Consider the following 16,244-nt stretch of genomic DNA (forward strand, 5'->3'; position numbering starts at 1 on the left):
TGTTCCATGCCAATATTCTACAACTTTCATATACTTTTGGCAACTTTTTATACTATTTTTTGGGACTAACATATTGATCCAGTGCCCAGTGCTAGTTCCTGTCTGTTGCATGTTTTATGTTTCGCAGAAACCTCATATCAAACGGTGTCCAAACGGGATTAAAAGGACGAAGAATTATTTTGGAATATTTGTGATTTTTGGGAAGTAAAATCAACACGAGACGGTGCCCGAGGTGGCCACGAGACAGGGGCCCACGCCCACTCCAGCTGGGCACCCCCCCACCTTCTTGGGGCCCTCGTAAGTCGGTTGATGCCCTTATTTGGCCGCAAGAAAGCTAATTTTTGGAAAAATATCTCGGCGAAGGTTTCAATCCAATCGGAGTTACGGATCTCCGGATATAAAAGAAACGGTGCGAGGGCAGAATTCCAGAACGTAGAAACAGAGAGAGATAGAGAGACAGATCCAATCTCTGAGGGGCTCTCTCCCCTCCCACCCCATGGGAGCCAAGGACCAGAGGGGAAACCCTTCTCCCATCTAGGGAGAAGGTCAAGGAAGAATAAGAAGAAGAGAGGCTCTCTCCCCCTTTCTTCCAGTGGCGCCGGAACGCTGCCGGGGGCCATCATCATCACCTCGATCTACACCAACACCTCCATCATCTTCACCAACATCTCCATCACCTTCCTCCATCTATATTCAGTGGTCCACTCTCCCGCAACTCGCTATACCCTTTACTTGAACATGGTGCTTTATGCTTCATATTATTATCCAATGATGTGTTGCCATCCTATGATGTCTGAGTACATTTTCGTTGTCCTATCGGTGTTTGATGAATTGCTATGATTGGTTTGAGTTGCATATTTTATTATTGGTGCTGTCCTATGGTGCTCTCCATGTCGCGCAAGTGTGAGGGATCGCCGCTGTAGGGTTTGCAATATGTTCATGATTTGCTTATGGTGGGTGGCGTGAGTGACAGAAGCATAGACCCGAGTAAGTAGGTTGTTTGCGTATGGGATAAAGGGGACTTGATACTTCAGTGCTATGGTTGGGTTTTACCTTAATGATATTCAGTAGTTGCGGATGCTTGCTAGAGTTCAATCATAAGTGCATATGATCCAAGAAGATAAAGTATGTTAGCTTATGCCTCTCCCTCAAATAGAATTGCAATAGTGATTACCGGTCTAGTAATGTAGTCAATTTCTTAGGGACAAGTTCACAACTCCTACCACCACTTTTCCACACTCGCTATATTTACTTTATTGCTTCTTTATCTAAACAACCCCTAGTTTTTATTTACGTGCTCTTGCAAACCTATCCAACAACACCTACAAAGTACTTCTAGTTTCATACTTGTTCTAGGTAAAGCGAACGTCAAGCGTGCGTAGAGTCGTATCAGTGGCAGATAGGACTTGAGAGAATATTCGTTCTAACTTTAGCTCCTCGTCAGGTTCGACACTCTTACTTATCGAAAGAGGCTACAATTATCCCATATACTTGCGGGTTATCAAGACCTTTTTCTGGCGCCGTTGCCGGGGAGTCATAGCGTGGGGTGAATATTCTCGTGTGTGCTTGTTTGCTTTATCACTAAGTAATTTTTATTTGTTGTTCTTAGTTGTTTTATATCTTTAGTTATGGGTAGGAAACGCAAAATACCAAAAAAGTTAATTGTACCTACTGAACTAATGGTCGAAGAACCACTCAAAATCTATCACACTCTTGAAGCTTTTTACTTGGATCATCTTTGATCCCTTTGTGCTCATGCTGAAACCCCAACTAGCTTAGTTGAGGGAAAATCTTTAGATGAGCATGCTTGTTATGTGCGACACCGTATATCTGAAAAGGGGAAATTTTACTGGATCAAATTCATCGTTTGCAATGCTATGCTTGGAATTTATGTGAAGTATATGATGTTACTTGTTGTTCTGGAAACCCTAAGAAACACCTTCCCTACCAATGTGAGTTTAGTGATAACGGAATAGTATCTTCATATGCTAAGGATGTTTATAATTACTATGATGTTCAAAAAATTGAAGAATATGTTGCTTTTAAGGGTGCTTATGAAATTGCTTCTTTGATTGAAAAGTATGATGCTACTCTCTACAAATCTAATTTTTTTCCCATACTTGAATATTGTTATGATAATTATGGTTCTAATGCCTATGTTAAACCATATATTGAGGACTCCTCCGCTGTCCAAGAAGAGACTAATATTTTGCAGGAAGCTATGAAAGAAGAAATTGATTAAACTGTGAGCTCATTGGATGGAAAAGATGATGAGGAGAGCGAAGAACAAAATGAGGAAGAGCAGATTAGCTACCCGTTCCCACCTTCTAATGAGAGTAACTCTTCAACTCATAAATTTTTTAATTTCCCTTCGTGCTTACCGAAGGATGATTGCTACGATGATTGTTATGATCCCGTTGATTCTCTTGAAATATCCCTTTTTGATGATGCTTGTTATGCTTGTGACCAAGATGCCAATATGAATTATGCTTATGGAGATGAACTTGCTATAGTTCCTTATGTTAAACATGAAATTGTTGCTATTGCACCCACGCATGATAGTCCTATTATCTTTTTTAATTCTCCAAACTACACTATATCGGAGAAGTTTGTGTTTATTAAGGATTATATTGATGGGTTGCCTTTTACCATTGCACGTGATAATTTTGATAGATATAATATGCATGTGCGTGCTGCTCCTACTTGCAATTATTATGTGAGAGGAACTATATCTCCACCTCTCTATGTTTCCAATATGATAAAATTGCAAGAAACTGCTTATACTATGCATTGGCCTTTACTATGTGTGCATGAATTGTTCTTTTATGACATGCCGATGCATAGGAACAGAGTTAGACTTCGTTGTTGCATGATATATGTTACTTTGTTCTCACTACTAAATTACAAATCATTGTTAATTAAAATTGGCTTTGATATACCTTGGGATCCGGGTGGATTCATTACTTGAGCACTTTATGCCTTGCTTAATGGCTTTAAAGAAAGCACTGCCAGGGAGACAACCCAGAAGTTTTAAAGAGTCATTTATTTCTGTTGAGTGCTTTTATATGGTTTAAAAACAAAAAAAATAAAGAGGGGAACTCAAAACTTTTCGAAAAGGAAAGTGAAAGCGAGAAAGACAAGCATTATTGAAGTGGGAGCTAGCCTTGAACTCTGTTCATGCTCAAGGAAACTTTGTGAATCTTGATTACAGAAACTTTTCATCAAAAATAATTATCCCCCATTGTACTATAAAAATATTGTGCTAAGGTTTGCCTTTAGGATGTTTACAATGCTTGTTGGTTTGTACGGTGTAGTACAGAAACTTTGGTGCTAGTGCATGATTTTACGTTTTTTGCTGGAACGTCAAATGGTTCTGATTCTTCTTGCACTATTTTCTGTACAACTTATTTATTTTTCCTAATTTTGGTAGAATTTTTGGGATATCATAAGTATGGTTAATGTTCAGATTGCTAAAGACTGTTCTGTTTTTGACAGATTCTATTTTTTATGCATAGTTTACTTGTTTTGATGAAACTATCAATTTATATCTGTGGATTAAGCCATGGAAAAGTTATATTACAGTAGACACAATGCAAAAACAAATTATGAATTGGTTTGCAAGAGTACTTAGAGTAGTGATTTGCTTTATTATACTAACGGATCTTACCGAGTTTTCTGTTGAAGTTTTGTGTGGATGAAGTGTTTGATCGAGAAGGTCTCGATATGAGGAAAAGGAAGAGAGGCAGGAGCTCAAGCTTGGGGATGCTCCAGGCACCCCAAGTAAATATTCAAGGAGACTCAAGCATCTAAGCTTGGGGATGCCCCGGAAGGCATCCCCTCTTTCTTCAACAAGTATCCGTATGTTTTCGTATTCATTTCATTCATGCGATATGTGCAAGTCTTGGAGCGTCTTTCGCATTTAGTTTTCACTTTTCTTTTATGCACCATGCTGGTATGAGATAGTCCTTGGTTGATTTATAGAATGCTCATTGCACTTCACTTAAATCTTTTGAGTGTGGCTTTATAGAATGCTTATACAGAGTGTCGTCGACAAACTGGTACATACTGGCCCTCCAGGCTTGTCTTTCAGCTTCGTCTTGATCGCCGAGAAGCTCTCCGGTTTGAAGGAAGCGGACAATGTGCCTTGCCCAAGTTGGAGCATGTGGCTCTGCAACAAGGACTAGCGGCACCACCTCTGCTGCGGGTGCACCAGCCTCATACGCGGGGTTCATGGTCCCCGCTGGAGAAGGTGGTCCGGCAGGCTGCGAGGAGTTGTTTCCGACAGGGTATCTGCCAGGAGCGGACGACTCTACCGGGAGAGGCTTTCTAGTGTCCAACTTTCTCCTCTTCCGGGCCATTGTTGTTGGGGATATGGAGGGCTGAGTAAGACGGAGAACAAAAGTCCCTAGTTCCACAGGAAGCTTTTTCGCAACACACTTTGGCAGATGATCAGCCATGTTGTTTTCCGCACCAGGTACATGCTCTATTTGTAATCCGTCAAAGTGCTCCTTCAATATTCTCATTTCCTGGACGTATGCCTCCATCAATGGACTTTGATAATCCTTGGTAACTTGCCTCACCACCAACTGTGAATCTCCTCGAATGATACGCTTCTTAATTCCCAATTCTGCTATAATTCTGAGCCCAGCAAGGAGCCCTTCATATTCTATTGTATTATTGGTTACTTCTTCCCATGCAAAGTGCATATGGATGAAGTACTTCAAGTGCTTCCCGGAGGGGGCCACAAGAAGCATGCCAACCCCCACACCTTGCAGGGAAAAAGTACCATCAAAATACATAATCCATTCTTGGGGGGATTCCTTGCCAGGGATAACTGTCTCTGTCACTTCCTCATCAGGGGTTGGCATCCATTCTGCAATAAACTGTGCCAACGCCCTGCTCTAGATAGTTGAGGTGCTCTCAAACTTCAAACCAAAGCTAGATAGCTCCAAATCCCACTCCACTATTGTGCTGGTAGCCTCTTGGTTTTGGAGTATCCGTTGCAACGGGAAACAAGTAAAAACCGTAATCTCATTGGCTTGGAAATAGTGTCGCAGTTTCCTTAAGGCCATGATGAGGCCAAAGATCAACTTTTGCATGCTAGAGTACTTCAACCTAGTCCCCTATAACAAGGAGCTGACAAAGTACACTAGATGCTGCACCACTTTCTTCCTTGCCGCGTCGCAGGGGTTGTCATCATTGCTGTGTTTGCTGTTGTTCTGATCCTTATCTGGCCCTGCCGACCTCTGGTCACTCTCTTTCTCATCCAATTCTCGCTATGCTACAAATACCACACCGACCACTTGGTTTGTTGCCGCTAAGTATAGCAACAATGACTCCTGTAGTTTGGGTGCAACCAGGGTAGGCACAGAGGACAGGTAGGTCTTAAACTCCTGCAAAGCCGCATCTGCTTCAGGGGTCCACTTGATGGGACCTGCCTTCTTCAAAATCTTGAAGAATGGCAGGGCATGCTCATCAGACCTGGAGATGAATCTACTTAGCACACGTACACATCCCGTCAGGCGCCTCACATCTTTGACTGTCCTTGGCGCTTGGGTCTGCTCGATGGCCTTGATCTTGTTGGGATTGGCTTCGACCCCCCTGTGGGACACAAAGTATCCAAGCAGCTTGCCGTAGGGGACGCCAAACACACACTTCTCCGGGTTTAGCTTCAAGTTGCTCTTGCGTAGATTTGCAAACATCTCCTTCATGTCCTGAATGAGCTTTGGTCTATCCTTGGTTTTGACCACAGTGTCATCCATATAAGCCTCAATGTTTCTGTGCAGCTAAGGTTCAAAACCAATTTGGACCGCCCTTGCAAAGGTGGACCCGACACTCTTTAATCTGAAAGGCATGTGTACAAAGCAATATGTACCTCATGGAGTGATGAATGTTGTCTTCTCCTCGTCCTCCTTTGACGTGAAGATCTGGATGTACCCAGAATAGGCGTCTAGAAATCAGAGCAAATCACAACCTGAAGTGGAATCCACTATATGATAAATACGCGGCAAGGGGAACAGGTCCTTTGGGCAAGCCTTGTTGAGGTCTATGAAGTCAATGCACAACCTCCACTTTCCGTTTGCCTTCTGGACCACCACTGGGTTCGCTATCCAAGTGGGATGTAGCACTCCTCTGACCAAACTAGCTACCTCAAGCTTCTTAATTTATTCTGCAATAAACTGCTACCTCTCCAAGGCCTGCTTCCGGACTTTCTGCTTAATAGGTCTGGCGTGTGGGCAGACAGCAAGGTGGTGCTTGATTACCTCCCTGGGAACACCAGGGATATCAGATGGTTGCCAAGATAAAATATCGATATTCGCCCGCAAGAAGGCAACGAGCGCACTTTCCTATTTGTCATCGAGGGTGGCGCTGATGGTGAAAGTACCACCAACGCCAATGAGCCCTGCCGGGACCTTTTTCACTTGTGGAACAACAACCTTGGATCTCTTACCGTGAAAACACTCCGGCACATCGTCAACGGGTGCCAGACACTCGGAGGGGGCACAGTTTCCAGACTCTTTGCTGGAGGTCCTACAATCCTGTTACTTCCCTTTACTTTCCTTGGTGGGAACTGCTGCCATCGCTGCCTCTGCCGCGACCGTGTCCTGGTACATCTTGTCTGCAAAAATGATGGCATCTTTCTCATCTGACGGGATGGTGAGGACTCCCAGTGGTCCTGGCATCTTTAGGGTGTTTTAGGCATAGTGGGATGCCGACATGAATTTAGGCAAGGCCGGGCGTCCAAGGATCCCATTGTACGGCAGGGGGAGATCATCTACCACAAACACAATCTTCTCAGTCCGATAGTTAAGATCTCCCACAAATGTTACTGGCAAAGTAATCTTCCCTTTAGGATGACTCCTCCCAGGGTTGACTCCTTGAAACGTGCCTGTAACCTCTAGCTCTTCTGCTGCTATGTGAAGCCTGCTGATAACTGCTGGGGAGATTAGATTCAGTCTGGCTCCACCATTCACCAACATCTTTGTGACCTTCAGGTCACGAATTGTTGGAGAAACCAACAAAGGTAGGCATCCTACCGCAGTGGTACGGCTAGGATGGTCCTCCTCGTCGAAGATGGTGGGTGTACGGGACCATTTGAGCGGCTTCCGGGCCTCTCGCGTTGGTTTGACATCATTGACTTCCCGTGCCCACCGCTTGAGTTGGTGATGGGAGGTGTGCAAAGATGCAGCCCCGTCAATACACATGGCATCCGTGGCCTTCTAAAACTCCTGAGCACTTGTTTCCTCTTATCCCCTTTATCACACTCATCATCACAGAGTTCCTTCTCCTAGCCCCTGGCGTGTTTTCCTTTGTTTCGAAAGGGCCTGCCGGGGCGATTTGCTCCATCACCTCGGCCCTTACTGCCATCGACATTCTAACCCTTTTCCTTATAACGCTTCACACATTCTGCTCTCTATCTCTTGACCAACTACTCAACCGGATAGCACTCCTGAAGGGTGTGGCCCTTGGTCCAGTGGATCTTGCAGTACGACCCATCGCCCTTCCCGGCCTTCTCGGCAGCTGTAGCTTCCTAACAATCGGCGCACACAGCAACCTCCTTGCCGAGGGCCTTAGTCTTGGCGATCTTGCCGATACATGGGGCGCCTGATGCTTCAATAATCAATACTGCTTTATCCCTTCGCTTCTTACTGTGCTTCATAGGCCTCTTCTGACTGGTGGACTCATCATCATCCTCTGAATCAACATCAATGCAATCTTCCTCTCCAGGCAACTTCTTCCCTTCCTCCATCAAGGCACACTTATCTAGTAGGGTGTACAGCTCCTTCACAGTCCTGGGAAACCACACGTTCATCTCAGAACAGATCCGGCGGTTGCGCACATTGGACTGGAAGGCAGCTATCACAGCTGCCAGATGGATATTTGGAATATTTCTCTGAACTTTGCTAAATATCTATAAAGACTTATGGAGGGTTTCTCCTTACTTGTGTTGGAGAAGCTTCAGATCACTGGGACAGCCCGGCTCCTGGTGGCCACAGGTGGAAGCGCCGATGAACTCATGGCACAGGTCTGCTCATGAGGAAATAGAGTTCTCTGGCAGGGGCATCAGCAAAGACCTCACATTGGACTTGAGGGCCAATGGGAAGTAGTTGGCGAACACCTTCTCATCTCTTCCCCCGGCATCCTGAACAGTGATGGTGTAGATGCTCAGGAACTCTGCCGGGTTTAGCCTCTCGTCGTACTTCTCAGGTATCTCTGGCTTGAACGTGCCAACGGACAGCCAACATACTTGCCGCAGCTCACGGGTGAAGGCGGGGCAGCCAACCTTGAAGCATCGGGGCCCATTAGCACCGAGAGTGGGCTCGGCGATGTCGGGGACGTCGTGCTCATCGGCTCGGAGGAGGTTGTCGCGGTGTTGCTCGACGACGCACATGTCTCCGCTTCGCCTATATTCCGGGGTTCACCATTGTCCTGGATGTGCATGAGCTTCAGAAGAGGCCATCGTGGCGTCATCGGGGTCTTGATTTAATGACGCCCGTGCCGGCTGCCGTGGCGGGGACTACACCATGGGGACGGCTCCCTCCGTGCGGGCAGCAGCATGGGCCATTTTTGTTGCTTGGGGAAGTCGTGGCGGGGTAGCTCGTCATGAGCCCTTGGCTTCGGCGAAACCGATTAGACTTTGGATGGTGGCACGCCATTTGGTCCATCTGCTCGGCCGCTGGTGGAAACCTCAGCAGCACCTGAGCCCGCGCCATGGCCTCTGAGGCTGTGCTTGGCATAGATGATGATGATGATGTCGATCGCACCGTCGCTCGGCTTCTAATGGAGCCTGCGGCGGCAGTACTATGCCCCCGCTGTTGCGGTGCAACCACCTGGGTGGCAGGGCGGTGAGGCGGAGGACCTCGAGTGCCGTCAGCTCCGTTGGGCACATCACCTCAGTCGACCCGCCCTGGGGAGGGCGCACACGGAACAGTCGCACCTGCGGCGAGGACGACCAAAGGGCGGTGGCCTGCCCCAGACTGAGCGCCATCACTGTGGTTGCGCCTGTCAACGGGCGGAGTGTGTCCATCAAGGAGTTGCTGATGTCCTTATCCTCCGGCATCTTCCACTCCTGCGTCGGCCCCGAGGGGAATGGTGGTGGTGCCGTCTGCACCGACTAGATCCCCTGCGGCGTTCGCGTCCTCGCGCTTCTCCGCACCCCCGCAGCGTTAGAGGCCGCAGGTAGCGGAGCCTTGGAGGTGGATGGATGAGCTGAAGAAGCTAATTTCTTCTTGGGCGTCATTGTCGATGGCGCCATCGGAGATGGAGATGGTGATGAAGATGATGCACTGCTTACGTCTTTAGGTTCGTGCAAGTGCTCCCCCTACCTGGCGCGCCAATGATGTTGCGGGAAACCATGGCCTCCCATGGGACCAGGATAACCCCTTGCTGGTTCGGCAGGGGGGAGTCGTGTTGCACAAAGATCAGACCAATGCAAGACAGCAGGACAGGGATCGCACGGGCAGTTTTACCCAGGTTCGGGCAGATATGAGGCGTAAAACCCTACTCCTGATTTGGTGGATTGATGGTGCAAAGGTTGTAGTGGTGTGTAGTACACTCTCCTGGCAAGGGTTGCATCGGGGCGACAGCAACTAAGCGCGTATGGGGGTGTGAGTGGTCTAGTTGTTCAAGCTCACGAACCCAACCTTTTCTACGGTATCCATGGGCCTCCTTTTATAGATCAAGGGGTCTCCACTGTAGCAAATTAGTCATTAGACACTGATACGATAGCAAATAGTGCTATCATACCTAACTCTGCAGGCTAACAACGTGCATTTAATGCGCAACTTATTGTCACATCGTTGGTTGCCCGACAAGGCTTGCCGGACTAATTCCCCAGCTCCACGCCTGCTCGCTTGACACGTCACTGGATGGGTGTCATCTGTGGGTTACCCTGGAAGGAGGTGGCCCCCATGTGGTGAATGGCTGCCACTTAATCAGTCTGCGGCTTGACACTGCACTGATTGACAACGTGGGTCGTGGTGGAGTACTCGGTGAGGTAATCTAGTCTCCGCGAGTCCCTACAGGCCCTGCCGGGACGCTTTGGTCCTCTCCTTCTAGTGGTGGCCTCGCCCCTTGCCGGGCTCACCTGCTCGGCAAGGGAGGCTTCCCTCTTGATAATATCTGGCTCCTCTGTCTTGGCCTTGGATCCTTTTAATCTGTTTGTTGATGCTCTGAATCCCTTGGTCTCTTGTTCCCCTTGTTCTGGTGCTTCAATCTTGATCTTGTGCATGTGAACAATCAGGTCAACAGGCCGTGGGTCTGTTGCACCGACAAGGAGGGATGTTTGTGAAGCAAGTACCATTTTGGCGAATCCAAATGGTATGAAATTTTTACAGCATGTCTATATGTCCAATCAGTATGCCTTGCCAAATTTGAGCTCAAGTGGCTACTCCAAGTGAGTGCATAATCTTGATTAAGTTTCTAGACCCGAATGGCAGTTGCAAAGCAAGTAGGCTATTTTGTGGTCCGAATCCCCTCAAAATCTCTAGGATCATAGTCCTTCCTAGGATAATCACCCCATACAACACCATTGACCCCAATCAATTCTCTTTTGATCACCAGTGCACAACCAATTCTGATACATCAAACTTTAACCCGGATCCTCACATATCTCCTTGGCTCTTTCCCTTGATCCATCACCTCCCTCAGGCTCAGTGATGCAGGGACTCATCACTAGACAGCTCACGGAAGTCTCTTGCGTCCCCTCCATGTCGGCCACAGTGGTGATCGTGTCTTTAGCACATCTGTGCATGCGCTCTGGCAGCGTTGGCCGCGCTCTGGGTGTCGGGACGCGTCGGGAATCCCTGTCTTGGCAAGTTCCGCACGTATGGGCATGCCAACCTGACTCCCCCTTCCTCTCCCATCGCTCTCGTGTCTCTGCCCCCTCTCGAAGCCTCCTCACCGGAGCTGGCCGATGCGCGGCCATGGGTGCAGTGTACCCCGCTTGACCCGGTCCTCGCTTCGTCCATTTCCTCTACTCCCCGGTCTGGCTTCTGCTCCGTGAACCTCCTTTGGCCTCTCCCGTCTTGTCTGTTCCCTCCCGTGAGCTCTGGCTCTGCCGGAGCGTTGGCCGGACACAAGCGGCTGCTCGTGGCCCCGGCACCTCGGCCACAACTATAAATAGCCACTCCCCACAGCCTCCAAGATCACCAGAAGTCCTCCCTCACTCCGAGACCCCCGCCTAGCCACCCCCTCGAACTCAAGGAGCTTTCTGGAGTCGCCATTGTGGCTACGGCTGCCGGCCTCCTCCGGCTAAATTCGCTCGCAGCCGAGCCCCACTCCACTCCTTCCTTCCACCAGAGCAACTCAAGTAGACCAGCACAGCTTCCCCGTCTTTCTTCTGCCCTTCCGGTGCCCTGTAGCGCTGTGCCCGATCACCGGCCGAACTCACCTCCGCCACGGGAGCTCAACCCGCCATCGCTGTAGCTCTCCCCAGCACGATAGCTACCACTGGAGAGATGTGCCTTCTCCTCATGATTCCAACGGTGTGTTGAGCACCGCGGGAGGTAGCCGGATCTGGCTAGGCGAGCGCCAGCGCGGGCGGCCCTCCTCTATACTGCGGGCGCGCATCGGGGGAGAAGAAGGAGAATGCCAGGAGGAGAGAGAAGATGCACGGGACCCACGGTTCAGCGAACCATGCCCCGGCCCTGCCACTGCCACCCTGGATAAGTGGAAACGCATTTGATAAAATGTGTTTTCCCGTTCTGTAGGCGTTTTTCGGTGTGGCTTAGGCCAGGAATGCACTTTCCTTTCTGGAAAGCGTATTCTTCCAAATGTGTTTTATGTTTTTCCACTCACGGGCCTATTTGTGGATATATTCTTGTAGATAGGTCCCTAGTAGTAAAACCTTTATAGCTTTTTGATCCCAACTTCGATCGAGGTGATTCCAAAGCCCACTTCTTTGTCTCATCAAGTCCGTTTCGTTGGTAATATTTTCATGATGTTGTCACATTTTGAAAATGACCATTATGCCCTTGCCCTTATTCATCCCCTTTGAGAGGGAATGATTTTCGACGATTCTTTCTGCGAGCTTCTCGCACTTCTTTTTGGTGAATCTATAAATCCTCCATTTGCATCACTGTAATTCAGTGACACAGTTTACTTATTTGAACTTGTTTAAAATATTGCATTATCTCCATATGACTTGTGCTTGGCATTTTTCTCGGAGTTGTTTTTGATCTTGTTGTTGCCATGCTATTGTTTCTATTACTAGGAGTTATGCTTGTACTTGATGAATACCATATTGCCATTGGATTATTAGTGGCTAGTATGATTATTTTCATGATGATAGTAGATGTTCTGTTGCTTGGAGTATTATTTCCGGAGATGATGCTTGCATGTGGATCTTAGGTGGATAGCGTGTTCTTGCTATTGGATTAGTGGTAGTATCGTTCCTAGATTCAACATGCTCATAGTGTTTGGTTACCCTCGGGGTATTATGTTATGGCTAGGCCATGCTTTGGATTATTTGTTGGATGTTGCTATGACTTGGATTATAGGTTGATAGATGACATCGGAGTATCAGTTATCATAGACATACTTTGGGGACAAATTCCATCATTTCATTGGTCAGGTGCCACCAAACCGTGCTTTTTTCCAACGCAACCACATTTGCCTTTTGTGGGAAGGCCCTAATGTGGTTTATTGTAATGTCTCTTGCCGGTGCCTCCAGCGTGGGAAGGTTATGGTCGTGCGCTACCCTGATCAGGTAGGTGGACATAAGCCTTGTGTGCCCGTTGTTGTTGTTGTACCCGGGTTGTCCCCGTTTGGGACCGTTGAGTGTTTTCCATGACGGTGGCTGTTGATGCCTTTTGTAGGCACGGTGCCCCCCATGACTTATCCCAGAGGGGAGTTGGTTAGAGTGGCCGGGACAGTGTCATGGCAGTAGATTGGTTTTGTCGGAACACCGTTGGTCCACTCGAATGGGAGTGCGAGGCCATGGGTTTCGTGGTGTGGGTAAAGTGAGCTACCTCTACAGAGTGTGTGTTTAATCTATAGATAGACGCATCCTCGGTCATGGGCACCGTTCGTACTAGGTCACACCATTTGATCAACACGCACATGATGGAATGAGTTTTATAGGACTAATATGTTGATATGATGAGCTGTGACAGTTTGGCAGGATAATGATGATGATGTTGGGATGATCTTGAGGATGGCATTCAGTTGGTGATGTGGTCATGCGGTGATCACATGGAGGTATGGATCACGAGGTGATCGAGATGGTATATCGCTTGGCCGGTTAACCAAGCGTGAGATGGTTATTGAGATCTAGGATGGTGGTTTATCAGTATTGTACTAGTTTAATATTATGCTTAGTAGTTGCTTTCGCGTCATAGTAGTTGTCAATTAATTAATCTGCAAATGCTATGCTATTGTCTGGCCTTGATGCTTTTCGTTGTTGTGAGCTTGCAAGTACATTCAATGTACTGACCTGGTGTGTTTTGCCTGATTGCAGGTGATGTAGTTATTGATTGATTGCTTGTCGAGGTTACCATTCGTGCGAGCTAGATCATGTCCCTGCCAGAGTCCCTGCAGAGTGGAGTTCACAACCTTCGTCGTTGTTCCGCTGCTAGAGGTATTCTGATGCTACGAGTTGTTCCATTGCTAGCATAGATCAAGTGTAGTACGGCAGGCGTAGTATCGTCGTGCTGATGTGCTTCATTGTAACATCAGATCCGTGTATTTATTATCCTTTGTAATAAGAGCTAATTTGTTCTATGTCAAGCGGTGCCATATTCCAAAAGACTTCATCTCGAACTCTGGTCTAGAATACGGGGCGTTCCGGTTTCTTTGAGCCGGGGTGCCACACAATCCGTCAAAGCGCTCCTCCACTCTTCTCACTTCCTTGATGTATGCCTCCATCAATGGAATTTTGTAATCCTTGTAGACTTGTCTCACCATGAGTTGTGAATCTCCTCGAATGATCAGCTTCTTGATTCCCAATTATGTGGCAATCCTGAGCTCGGCAAGGAGCCCTTCATACTCTGTTGTATGGTTGGCCGCCTCCTCCCGGGGAAAATGCATTTGGATGACGTACCTCAGGTGCTCTCTAGTGTGAGCAACAAGAAGCATGCCAACCCCTGCACCTTGTAGAGAGAAGGCACCAACAAAATACATGACCCATTCTTGGGGCGCCTGCTTGCTGAGGATAACTATTTCCAGCACTTCTTCATCAAGGGTTGGCATCCATTCTACAATAAACTCTGTATTGGGACCCCGATTCTAAGTCACACCGATCTAGCATGTAACACACCATATCACTTTGCCACTCACACACGATGTCCCCACGGGCACACCTTACCTAGACCGGGACCGTTTGCGCCTTTTGGCTCACATATATGATAGTGTCGCGAGCATCCATATGACAGAGAACTCGGGCCGACATGACTAGTCGTAAAGCCAAGGTAGAACTAACTTACAGGGACAGGCATACATGACCCACAATGCACGTGTCGGCCAGCAGAGAGTGAAACCATACTGTAGCAAGCTAGCAGGACTCCAGTAAGCACCGCGGGACATTTCACAATAGGGACACACACAGGAGCAAAGAAGGACACATGCCGATCATCCCATGTGTTCCGGAGTAGTAGCAAGCTACCTTGGCTCAGTGGAAGCACTAGGAGACATTTCCCCACAAGAGATGCTACCAAGAATAAACAACTAGGTGTCGGATCCCACACATAGCAATACACATTACACGTACGCATAACATGCAAGTATGTGTTGTACAATGTGGCATCACAACATAACTCAACAACTCATATAGATAAAGGCCCAGAAGAGCCACATAGCATTTATTACAAACAGGGATCACATGACCCAACATACAGAGCATACAAGCAACATAAGCCTAACATGTCTGAGTACAGACAACTACAAATGAAAAAGGCTGAGAAGCCTAACTATCTACAAGACCCTCGCAATGGTACAAGATCGTAGCTGAGGTAACAAGATAAACGTTGGAGTCCATGCGGAACTACTAGTGAGACCGAAGTCTCCTCTATGAAAACATAAATTAAGCAAATGTGAATACAAATGTACCCAGCAAGACTAACATCAGAACTAGCTACATATGCATTAGTATCAACAAAGGGGTGGTGGAGTTTAACTGCAGCAAGCCAGCTTGGACTTAGTGGCTATCCTGTACTACGACTGCTGGTATCTCTTTTGAGGTAGCACACATGAGTCCACATATTCACCATATCGGTACACCACTATGGATCCGCTCCCATCTCCCTACGAGAAGGCCATCCATAGCACTCACACTTATCTTGCGCATTTTAGAGTAACCACTTTCAATTACCTATGAACAATGTAAGTGTTCCATGTAGTCCATATCCGCGGATGCGGGTATTCGAATAGATCATATTACCGTGCAGGGGTGTACTTCACACACACTCTTTCCACTTACCGCCATGTACATGTCATGTATCTCGGCAACCTTTAAGCGAAAGCCTAGTGAGCATGTTGGCCACGACCTGACTAACCACACAAGACTCTAGTCCAGGTTTATCGCCTATTCGGGTTCCATCCACAAGGAAGTCCAACCGTGGTTTCCGCTATAGCCCCAAACGATGTGATTAGAGTCCCCAAGCCCACCATCCGGGTGCCACTTGGTACACCATGCCACAAACATGGCCTCTCATCACTATGAAGTACGGTTACTCTCGTTCCCGAGGACAGTTTCAATGAGACAACCCACCATGTACTCCTACATGGCCTCTCATCGCTACCTTTACCAAATCGTGTTCACGCACTTAGCTCTCAATAGTAGGACATGTTCACAACACTCCAATTCGTCCCCGATGAATCAGACTTGACACAACTCTAAGCAATAGCATGCATGACAAACAAGCATGAATGAGTAGGCACATCATGACTCAAGCAACTCCTACTCATGCTAGTGGGTTTCAACTATTTACTATGGAAAAGACAGGTCATGTAAAGGAATGGGGTTCAAGTACCGCAACATGTAACAGTTGAATCGCTATTGTCCTAATGCAGTCAAAGAGAGCAGGAACGAGAGAGTGGGATTATCTCGGAGAGATCAAAGAGGTTTTGCTTGCCTGACACTTCTGAAGATAGCATTGTGTCTTCATCAGTGTCATCGATGTCATCTTCAGAAAAACATCTACCGCGAGGGAATAGATATCGACAAACAAGAAAGAACACAATCAATGAAATGCAACAATATGATGCATGATCATGTCATAGCAATATGATATAAATTGTGCTAATTC

The sequence above is a fragment of the Triticum dicoccoides genome, chromosome 4B (genome assembly GCF_002162155.2).
Source record: "Triticum dicoccoides isolate Atlit2015 ecotype Zavitan chromosome 4B, WEW_v2.0, whole genome shotgun sequence".
In the NCBI taxonomy this organism is placed as follows: Eukaryota; Viridiplantae; Streptophyta; class Magnoliopsida; order Poales; family Poaceae; genus Triticum; species Triticum dicoccoides.